We start from the raw sequence: 16,058 nt of genomic DNA on the forward strand, positions 1-16,058 counted from the left end.
CGCTAGGCACAGGAATGTCTGTACATAAGGTGACTGACAGGAAATGATAAAGTAGTGGTGGTTGGGGCTGTGGAGGGGTGATAGATGGAAGAGGTATAGGCAGAAGGAAGAATCTGATAGGAGAGAACAATGGACCATGGAAGAAAGAGAAGGAAGATGGGAACCAGAGGGAAGTTACGGGCAGGTCGTGACGGTGAGGGAAGAGAGAAGAGGTGAGAAGCTTACCAGAATGAAGAATGGAAAATGAGAGAAGAACTGGCTTGACAGACAAACAACAGGCCTAATACATGTGAACAGGTTAGTATGGATTGGTACAATGGGCAGTATAGGGTTTGATGGGCTGAAGGGCCTGTTTCTGCGCTGTAAGACTTTAGGACTAATTATGAGAAGCAAATATAGGGTGAAACAGGTTGAATTTAGGATTTGTAAAATTAAAGAGCAGTTGTAGAAAATGTTGGTGAGACCACACCTTGAGTATTATGTTCAGTTCCAGCTGTGCAGCAACAAAGGCTATGTGCACAGGAGCATTTCAGTTACTGCACGGCCATGCGCCTGTGCAGCTCAGAGGGAACAATGGGACATACACTGTATATGAGGATATTGCCAGGTCCTGAGGGTCAAAGTTTTAGGGAGAGATTGGATAGGCTCAGACGTTTTCTCGAGAGACTGTGAGGTATTCATATAGAGGTGTAAAATCAGGAAGGCTATCAAAAGGGTAAATCCACTGTCTTTTTCCCAGGGCTGGAGAATCACAAATTAGAGGGCAAAGATTTAAAGCAAGAGGATAGAGACTTAATAGGAACCTGATGGGCAACATTTTCTATGCAGAGAGTGGTCAGTACGTGAAACGACAAATCATAAACACAAGAGATTCGGCAGATGCCGGGAACCTTGAGCAACACACTCACAAAATGCTGGAGAAACTCAGCAAATCAGGCAGCATCTATGGAGGGAAATAAATAGTTGACATTTTGGGATGGTCCAGATAAAGGGTTTCATCCTGAAACATTGGACATTTATTCCCCTCCATAGATGTTGCCTAAAATGCTGAGATCCTCATATATATATATATATATATATATATATATATATATATATATATATACACACACAATCAAACGAGATAATGTTTCTCCGGACCAGGGTGTAAAGCACAGCAGTATATATAAACACACAATAACTTAGTAAAGTAAGAATTAAATCTACAAGTGAATTATACATAGATAAACAAAGCAATGCACACAAATTGTAGGGTCCAGCACAAATTATCCGGTGACACTTTGAATGCAATGTGGCAGGGAGTTCAGAAGCCTAACGGCCTGAGGGAAGAAGCTGTTTCCCATCCAGACTGTTCTTGTCTTTATGCATCGGAGTCTCCTGCCTGAAGGTACAAAGTCAAAGAGGATACTGTTATGGATGGGTGGAATCCTTGGTAATACCTGCACACGAAGCTCTCGTGATGAACGTCCCCGATAGATGGTAGGGAGATCCCTACGATCCTCCCAGCTATGTTTAACTGTTGCTATTCTACCTGCCTCAACTATTTCCTCAGGCAGCTCTTTCCATGTACACACCAAGGAAGCTGCCTCTCAGCTCCGTTTTAAATCACTCCCCTCTCAACTTACATCTCTGCCCTCTACTTTTTGATTGCACAGCCCTGGGAATAATTCATACTATCTATGCATCTCATGATTTTTTTAACTTATTTTTTTATTTATAGTCCACTGGTCCAACTAGATAAGCAACCCACCTATTTAACTCTAGCCTAATCACCAATGACTGATTAATCTACTAATGGAATGCGTGAGGAAACCGGAACACTTGGAAGAAACCCACATGTTTATGAGGAAGAAGGTACAAACTCCTTACAAAGGACGCCAGAATTGAACTTTGAACTCTAGCTCTCCAAGTTGAAAGAGCGTCACGCTGCACTTATGCACTTTGTTAGGCCTTTGATAACAGTTGATATGCCATTATCTTTTTCAATATTTTTATTAGTTTCTACATAGAAGAATACAGAGTACAAGAAAGTACATATAAAAGGTCAAAAGTGATAAGAAAAAAAACTACCAATTACTTTGTATCTAATCATAATAACAATCTCATTACTCCGTATTCATGTAGGTCAGTCAATAGTTATATTGAAATATACTAATTTATTACAAAAAAAGAATCTAATCCCTACCAAGACCGAAGCTGTTTATTAAGGAGTAAAAAAGGCAAAATACTTTCTCCGATAATAAAAATTAATAATAGCCAACATCTAAATTTAAGCAACAAATTGAGGGTTTTGAAAGTTTTGAAAATAGTTCAGAAAGGGTCCCCATGACATTTGAAAGTCTTGACGAAATTCAGAAATTGATGAACGAATCTTCTCTAAATCTAAGCATGACATAACGTCACATAACCATTAAGCATGAGTAGGAGGAGAAACATCTTTCCATTTAAACAAAAGCGCCCTCCTAGCTATAAGACAGCTAAAGGCCAAAATATGTAAATCAGATGTCTTCAGCTTGATATCTTGTCCTGCAACAATACCGAATAGGGCCGCCAGAGGATTAGGCTTAAAATTGACTTTGAAAAGTAAAGAAAAAGTTTGAAAAACTTCCTTCCAATATTTTTCAAGACACGGACAAGTTCAAAACATATGAATTAATGAAGCTTCTCATTATCTAATTTAAACCTCCCCTCAAAAGAATGCTGAACTTTACAATGAAGGGTGTAAAACCTGTTAAATCTGAAAGAAAAAAAACGATCTTTGGTATGAACTCAGCAGTTGCTTCAGGCGCAGATGCTCTCTACATGTTCATATTTGCTGCCGATGTTTGACTATCTGCCACTCATTGATCTAAGTTAAAATCCCCATCTAACCCCTGCTTTTTGCTGTTTTAGGTAGGACAGACCACGACAGGGACAATGCTAATTTGGGTCAACTGCATCCCAACTGGATTCAGTTTCCCTGTGATCAAAAGCCCCTGAGCATTCTCGCTGTATTAATCACACGCATGGTACGCTGCAAAACAAACATTTAACCTTCAGGAAGCAGCTCCCATTCACTGTCCTTGTCCACCTCAGGCACAGATGACTAAACACGTTTCTTTTGATAATTGCTTGATATAACATGCCTGAGTGGCCAGATGATTCTGTGTGTAGGTGGGAGGGGGTTCCTGAAAAAGCAGAGCTGGAGTTAACCCACCTTGTGTTTAGATCTGGTTGCTTCATTATAGTAAGGATGTGGAAGCTTTAGAGAGGGTGTAGATGAGATTTAACAGGATGATGCCTGGAACAGAGAGCATAGACTATGCAAGCTGGGGCTTTTCTCTTTGGCCCATACTGTGCAGCATTGTTCTATGGTCTACACTCAGTGCTCACTTCATTAGGTTCACCTGTACATCTGCTCGTAAATACAAATCATGTGGCAGCAACTCAAAGCATAAAAGCATGTAGACATGGTCTAGAAGTTCAGTTGTTGTTCAGACCAAACATCAGAATGGGGAAGAAATGTGATCCAAGAGAGGTGCCAAATGGGATGGTTTGAGTATTTCAGAACCCGCTGATCTCCTGGGATTTTCATGCAGAAAAGAACAGAGGAGTTTGCAAAGCTTTTTAAAGTCATGGATCACTAATAACTCAAATAACTACATGTTACAACAGTGGTGTGCAGAAGAGCATCTCTGAACACACAATGCATCGAACCGTGAAGTGGATGGGCTACAGCAGCAGAAGACCATGAATATACACTCCGTGAGCACATTATTAGGTACCTCCTGACCATTTGAGCATTCCACAGAGATCAGTTTCTATAATCATGTTATGCTTGCAGTTACCCTTCCCTTTTAAAGAAATGTGACACATACTTGGTGACTCTGAACAACTTTGACATTCTGGGTGCATCACAGTTTGGTGACTGCTCTGCCCACAACTGCAGTAAACTGCAGAGAATTGTGGACACAACTCAGTAAACTGCAGAGAACTGTGGCCACAGCTCTGCACTTCATAGAAACCAGCCTCCCCTCCATGGTCTCTGTCCATCATTCCCACAGGGAATTCAGCCAACATAATCCAAGACCCCCTCCTATGTTGATCACTCTCAAGGAAACCAGACTAAAGGACAATTTTAATTCTGCTGTTATAAGCAGGGATGGCACGGTATTGTAGTGGTTAACATAGCACTATTACAATGCTAGTGACTGTGGTTCCGATCCCGCCACTGTCTCTAAGGAGTTGGTACGTTCTCCCAGTGACCGCGTGGGTTTCCTCCAGGTGCTCCAGTTTCCTTCCACATTCCAAAGACGTACGGGTTTGCAGGTTACTTGGTCACTCGGGTGTAATTGGGCAGCGTGCACTCATCGGGCTGAAAGGGCCTGTTACCTGGTGCTGTATCTTGAAATTAAATTTAAAATAAAACTACGGATAAATGGACATGGCCTCTCGACTTCACAATCTGCCTGCACTGCACTTTAGCACTGTACCACTATACTCTCCAGCCTGTTGTTGTTTTCCCTTGTACTGATGAAATGCACAGTATTGTATTTGTCGCCATGGGGTGGAGAGCAAGTTTGTAAATCTGGCTCTTGGACCAGAAGGGATAACTTCACTCAACTTCACTTGCCCCACTCAACTGGACTCACTTTCAAGGAATCTTCAAATGGGTTGTTTATTAATTTATTATTATATTATTATTACTCTTTCTTTTTGTATTTGCACAGATTGCTAGTTTTATTTTGTACATTGGCTGCTATTCACACTGTGGGGTACGGTCTTTCATTGATTCTATCGTGTTTCTTGTACTTACTGTGATTGCCCACAAGAAAATGAATCCCAGTGTTGTATACAGTGACATATTTCTTCTTCACTGACACTGACATTTAGGCAGCAATGAAGGTCTTCCATTGTTAGCGGTGTTCAAGTCTTCCTTCACTATGTCAGTAGCTTCCACTTGGTTTATAGTCAGTCATGAAAGTCCTGGGTGGAAGCTCAGGAATATCGTCCTCCTGACAGATGTAGGATTCTTCATTCTGTTTCAGTAACAATTTTGTTTTACCAGTCAGGGTTGTTATCTCTGAACGGAACCCCTGAATCTGGAGGACTGGTGGATCACTTTTAGTCTGGCTTCTACGCTTTGACCTGTTTGGCATGGGTAACCCTACCAAGAATCAAAGCACAAGACCCTGACTCCAGCCAACATAGCTTGCCAGGTCATTGAGGCACGCAAGCTTCCAAACCCTCCGACAAGTTTGTGGTCCTCTTGGAGGTTATGGTGACATATACCTACTTTAATAATAAATTTACTTTGATCATTGAACTGCCCATGTGCTGTGGTGATCGATGCTTTATGTCCACTGGGGACAGGGGGTTATGCTAAGTGGTAAACCAGGTTGGATTTCCATATATTGGAAATACGGGGCAGCATGTTAGCGTAGCAGTTAGTGCAATGCTTTGCAGTGCAAGCGTTCACCGACCGGCTTTCAATTCTACCCAAAGTCTTCACTGCCTGGAAGCAATTTGTAGGTGGTATGTCAATAATCTGTAATCTGTATGGGTGAATTGATAACTCTGTGGCCAGATTGGTGGATGATACAGAGGTAGTGTTGAGTCTGCAAAGGACTTGGACATCTTAAGAGAATTGGCAAAGAAGTTTCAGGTGGAATATAGTATAGGGAAGTGTATGGTCATGCACTTTGGTAGAAGGAATAAAGGCATAGACTACTTTCTAGACGAGGAGAAAATTCAGAAATCAGAGGTTTAAAGGGTTTTGTGAGTCCTCGTGCAGGAATGCCTGAAGGTTAACTTGCCAGTTGAGTCAGTTCTAAGGAAGGCAAATGTGACGTTAGCATTAATTTCTAAAGCACAAGAATATAAAAGCAAAGGTGTAATGTTGAGGCTTTATAAGGCATTGGTCAGATCATGCCTGGAGTAGTGTGAGAAATTTTGGGCCCCTTATCTAAAAAAGGATGTGCTGGTCTAGAGGAGGTTCACGAGAATGATTCTGGGAGTGAAAGGGTTAACATGGGAGGCCTACTTCATGGTCAGGGCTTGTGTGTCCCTGGAGTTTAGAATGGGGGGGGGGGGGATCTCACTGAAACCTCAAAAATCGAAAGGCCTAGATGGAGTGGACGTGGAGAAGATGTTTCCTACACTTGGAGAGTCTAAGATCAGAGGGCATAGCCTCAGACTACAAGGATGTCCCTTCAGAACAGAGAAGAGGAAGAATTTCTTTAGCGAGAGGCTGGCAGATCTGTGGAACTCAATGATACAGATGGCTGTGGAGGCTATCACTGGTGATATTTAAAGCGGATACTGATAGGTCCTTGATTAGTAAGGGTGTCAGAGGTTACAGGGAGAAGGCAGGAGAGTGGGGTTGAGAGGGTTAATAAATCCACCATGATGGAATAGGCTGAATGGCTTAATTCTGCACCTTTGACATATGGTTTTATGGACTTGGGTCTTACGCTCTGGTTTGCTCCCACTCTTTGTACACTGGTATGTTAACTAAATACTGTACATTACGCCTGGTGTGCTGAAATGTGTTAGAACCTGTGGCAGAGGTGAGGGAGGAAGGGGTTCATTGGAATGTGGGATTAATGGGTGCATGGTGGTCAGCATGAACTTGGTGGGACGAAGGGCCTGTTTCTACATTGCATTTCTCTCTGACTCTGGGTTTTGTGTGTACTGTAACCGAGGATGAAAATTGCCGGTGTTTTTTTAGCAGGAAATGGCAACCTTGACAGAGCAAAGGAAGACATCTGAGAACCTCCTCGTAAGAAATAACGTCTTCAAAACATTCGGAAAGAAAAGGAAACTATAACTTGGGAGAAGGGGAGAGAATGAAAGAGAGTAAAAAAAAGCTAGTGAAGAATGCAACAAGTGCAAACAGGTTAATTTAATGAGTAAACAAAGTTAGAGGACCAACATGAAACCCACTTCAAATCTAATTAGGTGCCATGATATCTTCATATAATTGGCCCCATTGAAATCTGGCTCACTGAAGGCAATTTCAAAGATTCAGTCAATTAAATACAAATAATGTATTATCAGAATATTAAAAAATGGAAATCAAAGGATTTAAATTATATTAAAATGTAATTAAAATCAAAACTACAAACCTCACTGACGTTACACAATACTTGGGGATTTTATCATTTGTCACCATGCCTTCATCAACTTCTAACAGTTAATTTCAAATCACTTGACTCAACTCACTTGACAAGAATACAGGAGCTTTTACTGTTTGAGGGGTTATGTGACTGTGCTCTGTTCATTATCAAATGTGCTTAATATTATTTCACATTCGCTATCATTCTTCCTGAATCTTTGCAGAGATTCTGGGGGTGGCACAGTGGCGTTTATGTAATGCTGTTACTGTGCCAGTGACCCAGTTTCAATTCCCACCCTTGTCTGTAAGGAGTTACGGGTAACACGGTGGCACAGCTCAAAAAGTTCAGAGTAAATTTATTATCAAAGTACATATATGTCACCATACACTAACCTGAAATTCACTTTCTTGTGTGCTTTCAAGGTAAGTACACAGAAAAACAATAGAATCAATGAAAGACTACGTCCAACAATACAAGCAACCAGTGTGCAAAAGACAATAAATTGTGCAAATACGGAAAGAAATAAAAATAATAATGAGCAGTTTAACATAATCTGATTACTTGCACAGGCACAATCAAGTGGCAAACTTGATTCTTGCTTTAAAATACAAACTCATTAAAGACACCATACCTTACTATAAACACAAGCCTGATTCAGCCTTAGAGTCAGAATCCTACAAATTATACTACGATTGATCCATTGTTACAGATAAGACAATCCATAATAAGTCAGGATATAATATTACAGAATATGCAGGCAAGAACAACTTAGTTAATAGATAGAGCCATTTCAAACATACATAATATTCAGAAATTAGTAAGTAAAAATCACTGAATTAAAAGAGGAAATTGAAAAACTATGGAACATGAACAGGGTATAGATTGTCCCAATAGTAATATCTACAACTCCAGAAAGTCACAGCACTAGATATACTTTCCACAGTGGAAACCATAGAAAGGGTGGAGAGGAGATTTACAAGGATGTTGCCTGGATTGGGGAGCATGCCTTATGAGAATAGGTTGAGTGAACTCGGCCTTTTCTCCTTGGAGCAACAAAGAAGAGAGGTGATCTGATAGAGGTATAAAATGATGAGAGACATTGATTGTGTGGACAGTCAGAGGCTTTTTCCCAGGGCTGAAATGGTTGCCACAAGAGGGCACAGGCTTAAGATGCTGGGGAGTAGGTACAGAGGAGATGTCAGGGGTAAGTTTTTTACGCAGAGAGTGGTGAGTGCGTGGAATGGGCTGCTGGCAACGGTGCTGGAGGCAGATATGATAGGGACTTTTAAGGGACTTTTGGATAGGTACATGGAGCTTAGAAAAATAGAGGGCTATGGGTAAGCCTAGTAATTGCTAAGGTAGGGACATGTTCGGCACAACTTTGTGGGCTGAAGGGCCTGTATTGTGCTGTAGGTTTTCTATGTTTCTAAACAACACTAGAATAATCCAAAAGTTCTTAGCGATTGAGAAATGAGTGTGCTTGGATATGCCCGTACCTCAGGTTTTACCAGCTTGAGCTGGGAAAAAAACAAAAGTAATAATGAGTGGTTTAACACAATCTGATTACTTGCACAGGCACAATCAAGAGGCAAACATCATTCACCAAAATCTTGCTTTAAAATATAAACTCATAAAAGGTTTCATACCTTGCTATAAACAGTTTTAGAGTCAGAGTCCCACAAATTATATTACAGATAGGAAAATCCATAATAACCATCCGGGTATAATATTACAGGATAAACAAGCAAGAACAACTTATAGATAGAGCTATTCCAAACACACATAACAAACAGAAATCAGTAAGCAAAAAACACCAGAGGAAATTGAAAGACTTTGGAACATGAGCAGGATATACAGTGTCCCAATAGTAATATCTACAACTGGTATCATCCCAAAGTCACTATACAATAGCATTAATCAATTAGGAATGAACATCAATATCTATGTAAATCTCCAGAAAGCCACAATACTGAATACCACTAGAATAGTCTGAAAGTTCCTAGCAATTGAGAAATGAGCTTGCTTGGCTATGCCCGTACCTCAGATGTTATCAGCCGGAGCTGAGAAAAAATTAAAAACAACACACCAAAAACAATAAACAAATAAATAAATAAATGTCCATAACCTGAGTTGTTGAGTCTTTGAACGTGAGTCCATAGTGTAACGTTATTACTGTGCCAGTAACTCAGGTTCAATCCCCGCCACCCTCTGTAAGGTGTTTGTACATTCTCCCTATGATCACATGGGTGTTCGGTTTCTTTCCGCATACATTACAAAGACATTACCAAATGTCTTTCTATTACCTTAAGGCATGGTGGCGTAGTGTTTAGCGTACACCGTTACAGCGCCGGCGACCTATATTCAATTCTGTTGCTGTCTGCACGGAGTTCTGCACTGTGCGGTAGAATATCAGTTAACGTAATGCTGTTACAGTACTGGTGACTTGGGTTCAATTCCGCTGCTACCTGGACGGAATTTGTATAGTCTCACCATGATCATCTCCTCTCCAATTTCCTCGAAACATCCATTACCAAATTTACTTTCTATTATTTTACAGCATGATAGCGTAGCATTTAGTGCAATGCTATTTCAGCGCTAGTGGCCCGGGTTCAATTCCACCACTGTCTGTACGGGATTTGTACGTTCTCCCTGTGACCATGTGGAACTTATGGAATGTTTCCCCCTTGTAGGTAGGATGTGAAAGCTTTAGAGAGGATGTAGAGGAGATTTACCAGGATGCTGCCTGGATTAGAGAGCATATTGTACAAGGATAGGTTGAGGAAGCTAGAGGCTTTCTCTTTGGATCAAAGGAGAACGAAGGGTTAATCTTGGACTAAATTAAAAGGTGAACATAACATCATGGGCCAAAGAGGCACTACTTGACAGAGTTCAGCAGGAATGGGTGGGGGGGGGTGTGGTTTGCATTGAAACCTACTGGATACTGAAAGGCCTCGATGGAGTTTACGTGAAAAGGATTCTTCCATTAGTAGAAGTGTCTCGGACAAGAGAACACCCCCTCCCTTTCAGAATGAAGGGATGTTCTTTAAGAACAGAGAGGAGAAGGAATTTCTTCAGAGAGAGCGTGGTGAATCTGTGGAGGTCAACTCCACAAACAACTATGGAGGCTGAATTTAATACAGAGATTGGTAGGTTCTTCAATGGTAAAGACATTTAAAGTTTACAGGGACAAGGCAGGTGTCACAAAGGGGGCACTGGTGAATGGACCTAAGTGGAAGACACAGATACTGAAGTACTAGGAACAGGACTTGACTAGAGTAGGGATGTGATAGGATACAGACAAGGAGCAGGGACAAGAACGCAGACTTGGGCTAGGACATGGACTAGACCGGGAACCCAGACAAGCAACTATGAACTAGGAGCTTGGGACTCTGAGCCAGAGACTGGACAAAGACCCAGAACCTGGGTCTTGCCTCGGGCTCAGACCCCAGAACCAGGCAAGGACATGACGGTGGGGTACTGTCACGGACCAGTCCGTGAAGTCCGCATTCCGGTTCACGGTCCGGTCCATGGACTCTACTGCCATGGCTTTGTGTTCTCGTCTTGTCCATGTGTCTCGCCCAGCCCAGGAGTACTTTGCCCAGCCCAGTGCTGGGGTTCCCTCGTCCTGTGTTGGGATTCCCTTGTCCTGTCCAGGAGTCTCACATCCTGTCCTTACCCCCTGTCTGAATCCCTTCCCTTCCCCTTCCTTCTGCTGCCTCGCCTGAAGCCTTGCCTTGCCTTGCCTCGAAGAACCCAAGCCTCGTCATGTCTCACCTAGTTCTGGGGTCTGAGTCACGGACCGGACCGTGAACTGGAATACAGACTTCATGGACTGGACCATGACAGCAGGAGAATGGGGTTGAAAAACAGTTGGCCATAATTGAACAGCAGAGCAGATCGGTGGGCTGAATGGCCTACTCTGCTCCTATTCTTATGGGATTATGAAATGAAAGAATGATCGGAAATGGGGTGCGACATCAGTGTGATGGTCAGCGCGATGCAGTTACAGCTCTAGGTGCAGGTTTCCGAATTCAATTCCAATGCCGCCTGTAAGCAAGTTTCATACATTCCTTCAAGTGTGCGTATGGGTTTCCTCCAGGTGCTCTGGTTTCCTCCCACAGTCCAAAGTTAGTAAGTTAATTGATCATGGTAAATTGTCCTGTGATTAGTCTTGGGTTAAATCGATGGGCTGCTGGGTGCAGCAGCTCAGTGGATCGTAAAGGCCTGTTCCACGCTCTAATTTTAAATAAAATAAAGAGAGAAAGGTAGAGTGCCATAACAAGGGTAGCCATAGAAAATAGACACTCCTGAATAAGGAACAATTGGTTTACAGAGAGCCTTAGATAACCCACTAACTGCCCGTGTTACTAGCAGGACACTCAATTCCATGGCCTAACGCCCCAAAACTGACACCTCAGGCCGTCATCCAAACTGACGTGAGCAAAACTGCAGGGGATCACGCCGTGCCCAGTGACAGAGGAGCTGCAACCATTGTGTGAACTTACTGATCAGCCTCAGTGGGCTCGTTGTCTGCCAGTGGTCACCAGATTGATAGAAGGCAAACACTAGCATTAGATTTATGGAAGTCCAGGGACTTCCATATCTCTCCTTCCTGACAACATAGGAAATATCAAGTGTGCAGGGCTGAAGTAAGACCGAGGTACCACGTGCGGCCAAAGCAATTTCTTTTGGAGGCTTCTTATGGTCCTACCTAAATCCAGGAACTCCCTCCCCAATGTGATTGTGGGATGCCTTTACCAGGAGGACTGCAGTGTGTCAAGATGGCTGCTCACTACCACGTCTCAAGGGCAAAAAACAAGGGTATTCGTGCAACATAGGACATAAAACACTCCAGCACAGTACAGGCCCTTCAGCCCACAATGCTGTGCCAAACTTTTAACCAACTCTAAAGTCAATCTAACCTCCTCCCTTCATGTTCCCATTGTCCAATGCATCTGCCTAAGTCTCTTAGATGTCCCCACAGTAACCGCATCCACCTTGCAGTGAGTTTCATGTACTTACCACTCTCTGAGTGAAGAACCCACCTCTGATTACCTATACCAACCCCTATACTTTCCTTCAATCACCTTCAAATTATGCCCCTTCATATTAGCCAATTCTGCAGTGCAAAAAAAGTCTCTGTCTGTGCATGTGAACTATGCAAGTTATTATCTTGTACACCTCCATCAAGTCACCTCTCATCCTCCTTCGCACCAAACAGAAAAGCCCAAGCTCGCTCAGCTTCTCCTCATCTCTCTAATCTAGGCAGCATCCTGTGATGACTAATTTTCATTACCTGACCACCTGGAAATGGACACATGGCTTTGACCAGAAGCATCGACAGTTCCTTTCTGCCCACCATTGCTGCTTGGCCTGCTGAGTTCCTCCAAACGATTACATGTTGCTCTAGGGTCCAGAACCTGCTGTCGTGTGGAATTCTCTGCCTCAAACAACTTTGAGAGCTCTATCATTGAACACACTCAAAGCAGAGAAAGAATTCTGGACCCAAGGACTATAGAGAGCAAGCAGGGAAGAGGAGAGGAGGACAAAGGTGGACCAGCCAGGAATTTTCTATGTGATAGAGCAGGCTTTAATGGCCACACAGCCAGATCCTAACCCTGATGAATGGTCTTGGCCTGAAACCTTGACTGCTTATTCCTCTCCATAGATGCTGCCTGACTTACTGAGTTCATCCAGCATTTCAAAGTTCAAAGTAAATTTACTATCAAACTACATATATGTCATCATATACACCCTGAGATTTGTTTTCTTGCAGGCATTCACAGTAGAGCAAAGAAATACAATAAAATCAATGAAAGCCCTCCTTTGGTTGCGGTTGACCATGGGTGTTGTGTCCTAGCTCTCCACGGGATACACAAGCCAGTAAGCAAGCAAGGGCAGTACAACATGGAGAGCAATTTGTTGCCCACGCAGCAGGCTCCACCTCTTCACGGGAACGGCAGAGACCGATACGGTTTGGCACCGGTGGCATTGCAGGAGTTGTCAGTCAGTATCGAACTCAACATAAGACCACCTTCTGGATTTGTCCTCGGGATTTACTCCTGAAGCCTTCCCCATGAGTGGGCACAGCCGCAAGGCAGCAGAGGATCAATAAAAAACTACTTGCAGATAACAAACAAAATATTTTGTGAGCAAGTCCTACTCTGCCATTCCAAAATGGCTGAGTTGGCCTGATATGACCTCTTGTGCACATGTTTATTCAACGGTAATGACAGCCAGCCCTCACCAAGCATGCACGTATTAAGATTGATATCTGTTAAGCATCATAAGAGGTAGAACTGATTGTAACTTTGAAACGTACCACACAGAGCCACACAAAGTCTCGCTGCGTCCATCTTCCAGACTCTTGATTCCAGGCTCAACTGTTGCTCCAATCTACGCAGGTCAACACCTTCCTCTGCTGACGCGTGTAACTAAGGTGACAGTCCAGACAAGGAAGGCCGGTGAATTCATGGATTCAGCTTCGCAGAGACCCCTTTTAAGGAATAAGACGAGAGATTGCCAATCAGTACCACTACATATTCATATGCTCCCTCCTCAATAACAGCAACAACAAAAAGAAAGATCCATTTGCTGCCTTTTCAGAGTTATATAGCACCTGGTGTGGGAAATCAGAGCCCGGCATTGAAACTGTCTCAAAATAGTTAACATCTAGGTGAATGCACACGATTAAACTGGCAAGACATCAGAACAATGAGGGTTTCTTTGTCGCTGACAGGAAATGTTATTAATGATTACTGCCATTTTTCCTCAGCATAAAAGGAACCAGAAGGAAGCTCAGCGCTTTGCAAATGAAGTCATGGGAATTGTTCCCTTCAAACAGATCATTTCGTTCTCTTAGAGACAGAGAGGAGGGAGGCAGGGACATGCAGAATAAAAACATTTTTAACATATTCCCAGCAGTGCTGAACCACTTCTTTGCAAATGATTACAATGGCAGTGAAAATTGCTGCAGTTTCTTTCCCTGCCTTGGCTCTCTACAGCACGTCGGTCCCAAATCAATGATAACACGGTGAATTCTGCAGGGACTGTTGCTTTAAGCATTGTCTCACTCCTCTCAGGAGCTGACAATCCAGGGCTTAAGATGTCAGTTCCTAGATTTAAAAACAATTAAAAGAAGCGTAGACTGCATAATTCCAGGAGTTATTTCCCACAGTCTCAGTGAGATGTCTTACTTTTTTTTGTGTGGGGGTGGTTCGCAAGGGGCATAGGTTAATGTTCGCAGACCCGGTCGGAGCAGGTTTACCCTTTACGTTGATCCCGGAGTCTCCTATTCATCGTATTGTCTCTGGGAAATTTACACATCATCTTCCTTGGTGGAACTCTGCTATGGATGGTCCCAAGCATAGCTGCAAAAGAAGGGGAGTTGTTGGGCGAGCGGCCCAGAGCTACAGCAACACCAAAGGCCTCATCCCTGAGAGAGGAAGGATCTCTGAAGGTGGGCCGTGCCTGGGGACAACTTGAGACACTGGCCCAGGTCAAAGGACTCTGGTGAGCTGCTGTCAGCTGCCTATGATAAAGAAGGGGAGATGGGCTCAAATAAGTAAGTTCCTTGGTTGGAAAATACTAATAGCGTTTGTGATGAATGATTTTTGTTAAACTTTTACTTCACCGGTTTGAGAGTCTTAGCATTTAGAGTCCTCACATCATAATCCACGGGCCTTTTCTTCAATTCCCTCGTACGAAATGGACTGTGACAGAACAATAAACGAGAGGGGATTGCCTTGACCCCGACAGAATGAGTTCATCATGACAAATGACAAATACATAACTGTAAACATCTCTCCTTCCTCAGCTTTTCATTTCTAATTGGGAGGGACGTGTCTCCTTTAAGAATTTGAGATGCTTCATTTTAATCAGAGCATTGCTCACGAAGGGATGAGAACATTGTGGTCACCATGGTAGCAGAGTGGTTAGCACGACGCGTTACCGCCCGGGGCATTCCCCTGATCGGTGTCCAGTCCTGCCATCCTCTGTAAGCAAATTCATACATTCTCCCCATGGAATACGTGAGTTTCTCCCGGGTGCTCCGGTTTCCTCCCGCAGTCCGAAGATGTACCGGTTAATAGGTTAATTGGTCATTGTAAATAGTCCTGAGATTAGGCTAGAGTTAAATAGGTGGATTACTGGGTGGAACAGCTAATTGAGCCGGAAGGGACGGTTCCACGTTATGTCCCTAAATAAACAAATAATAGTACAGCACAAGACAGGCCTTTCGGCCCAACATATCAGTACTGGCATTGATGCTAAATTAAACTATATTCCTTATGCCTGAACAGGATCCATATCCTCATATTTCCTGAGTATTCATGTGTCAAACTCGAAGTCTCCTAAAAGCCACTATCATCTTTGCCTCCACCATGCTCCCTAGCAGCCCATTTGAGGCATGGACCACTGTCTGTGTCAAAAAATGTGTCCTGTACATCCCCTTTAAAACCTCCCCCTTCACCTAAACTGTATGCTCTGTAGAATTACACACACAAAATGCTGGAGGGACTCTCATCAGCTCTCCTCTCAGCCTTTGATACTCTAAAGCAGGGCTTCCCAGCCTGAGGCTCATGGTCCCTTCGGTTAACGGTAGGGGTCCTGGCATAAAAAAGGCTGAGAATTCCTGCTCTACAGAAAACAACCTAAGATTTTCCATCCTCTCCCTTATGTCTGATGCTCTCCATTTTAAGCAATACCCTCGTAACACAGACAAAGTGCTGGAGGAAGTCAGGCATCTATGGAGCAGAATAAACAGTGGAATCAAATGACCTTACCTGGTGCCCCAGGTCTGGGTGTCTGGGTGTCTCTGTGAATGCACCACCCACTGCCCCTGGCACTCCTTCTGTGCCATCTGCCCCACACCTGCCCCACGACGTTCCGCCCTCACCATTCCCAACATCCTTTGCCCCCAACAGATTTACAAACTCACTCTCTGCTCCATGTTGACAAATA

The 16,058-nt window shown here is 43.2% G+C and overlaps 1 protein-coding gene across 4 annotated transcripts in view; it reads right to left on the reverse strand.

Annotated features, from left to right (window-relative positions):
- The window catches only part of adgrl2a (adhesion G protein-coupled receptor L2a), a 958,846-nt gene that overhangs the window by 729,215 nt on the left and 213,573 nt on the right, over positions 1-16,058 (reverse strand). For all 4 annotated transcript variants that reach the window (XM_072273294.1, XM_072273297.1, XM_072273295.1 and 1 more), the window contains one exon: positions 13,420-13,593. The gene's annotated coding sequence lies outside the window, so the exon portion shown is untranslated. The remainder of the gene's footprint in view (positions 1-13,419; positions 13,594-16,058) is intronic.

This window comes from Mobula birostris, chromosome 12 (assembly GCF_030028105.1).
Source record: "Mobula birostris isolate sMobBir1 chromosome 12, sMobBir1.hap1, whole genome shotgun sequence".
Classification (NCBI taxonomy): Eukaryota; Metazoa; Chordata; class Chondrichthyes; order Myliobatiformes; family Myliobatidae; genus Mobula; species Mobula birostris.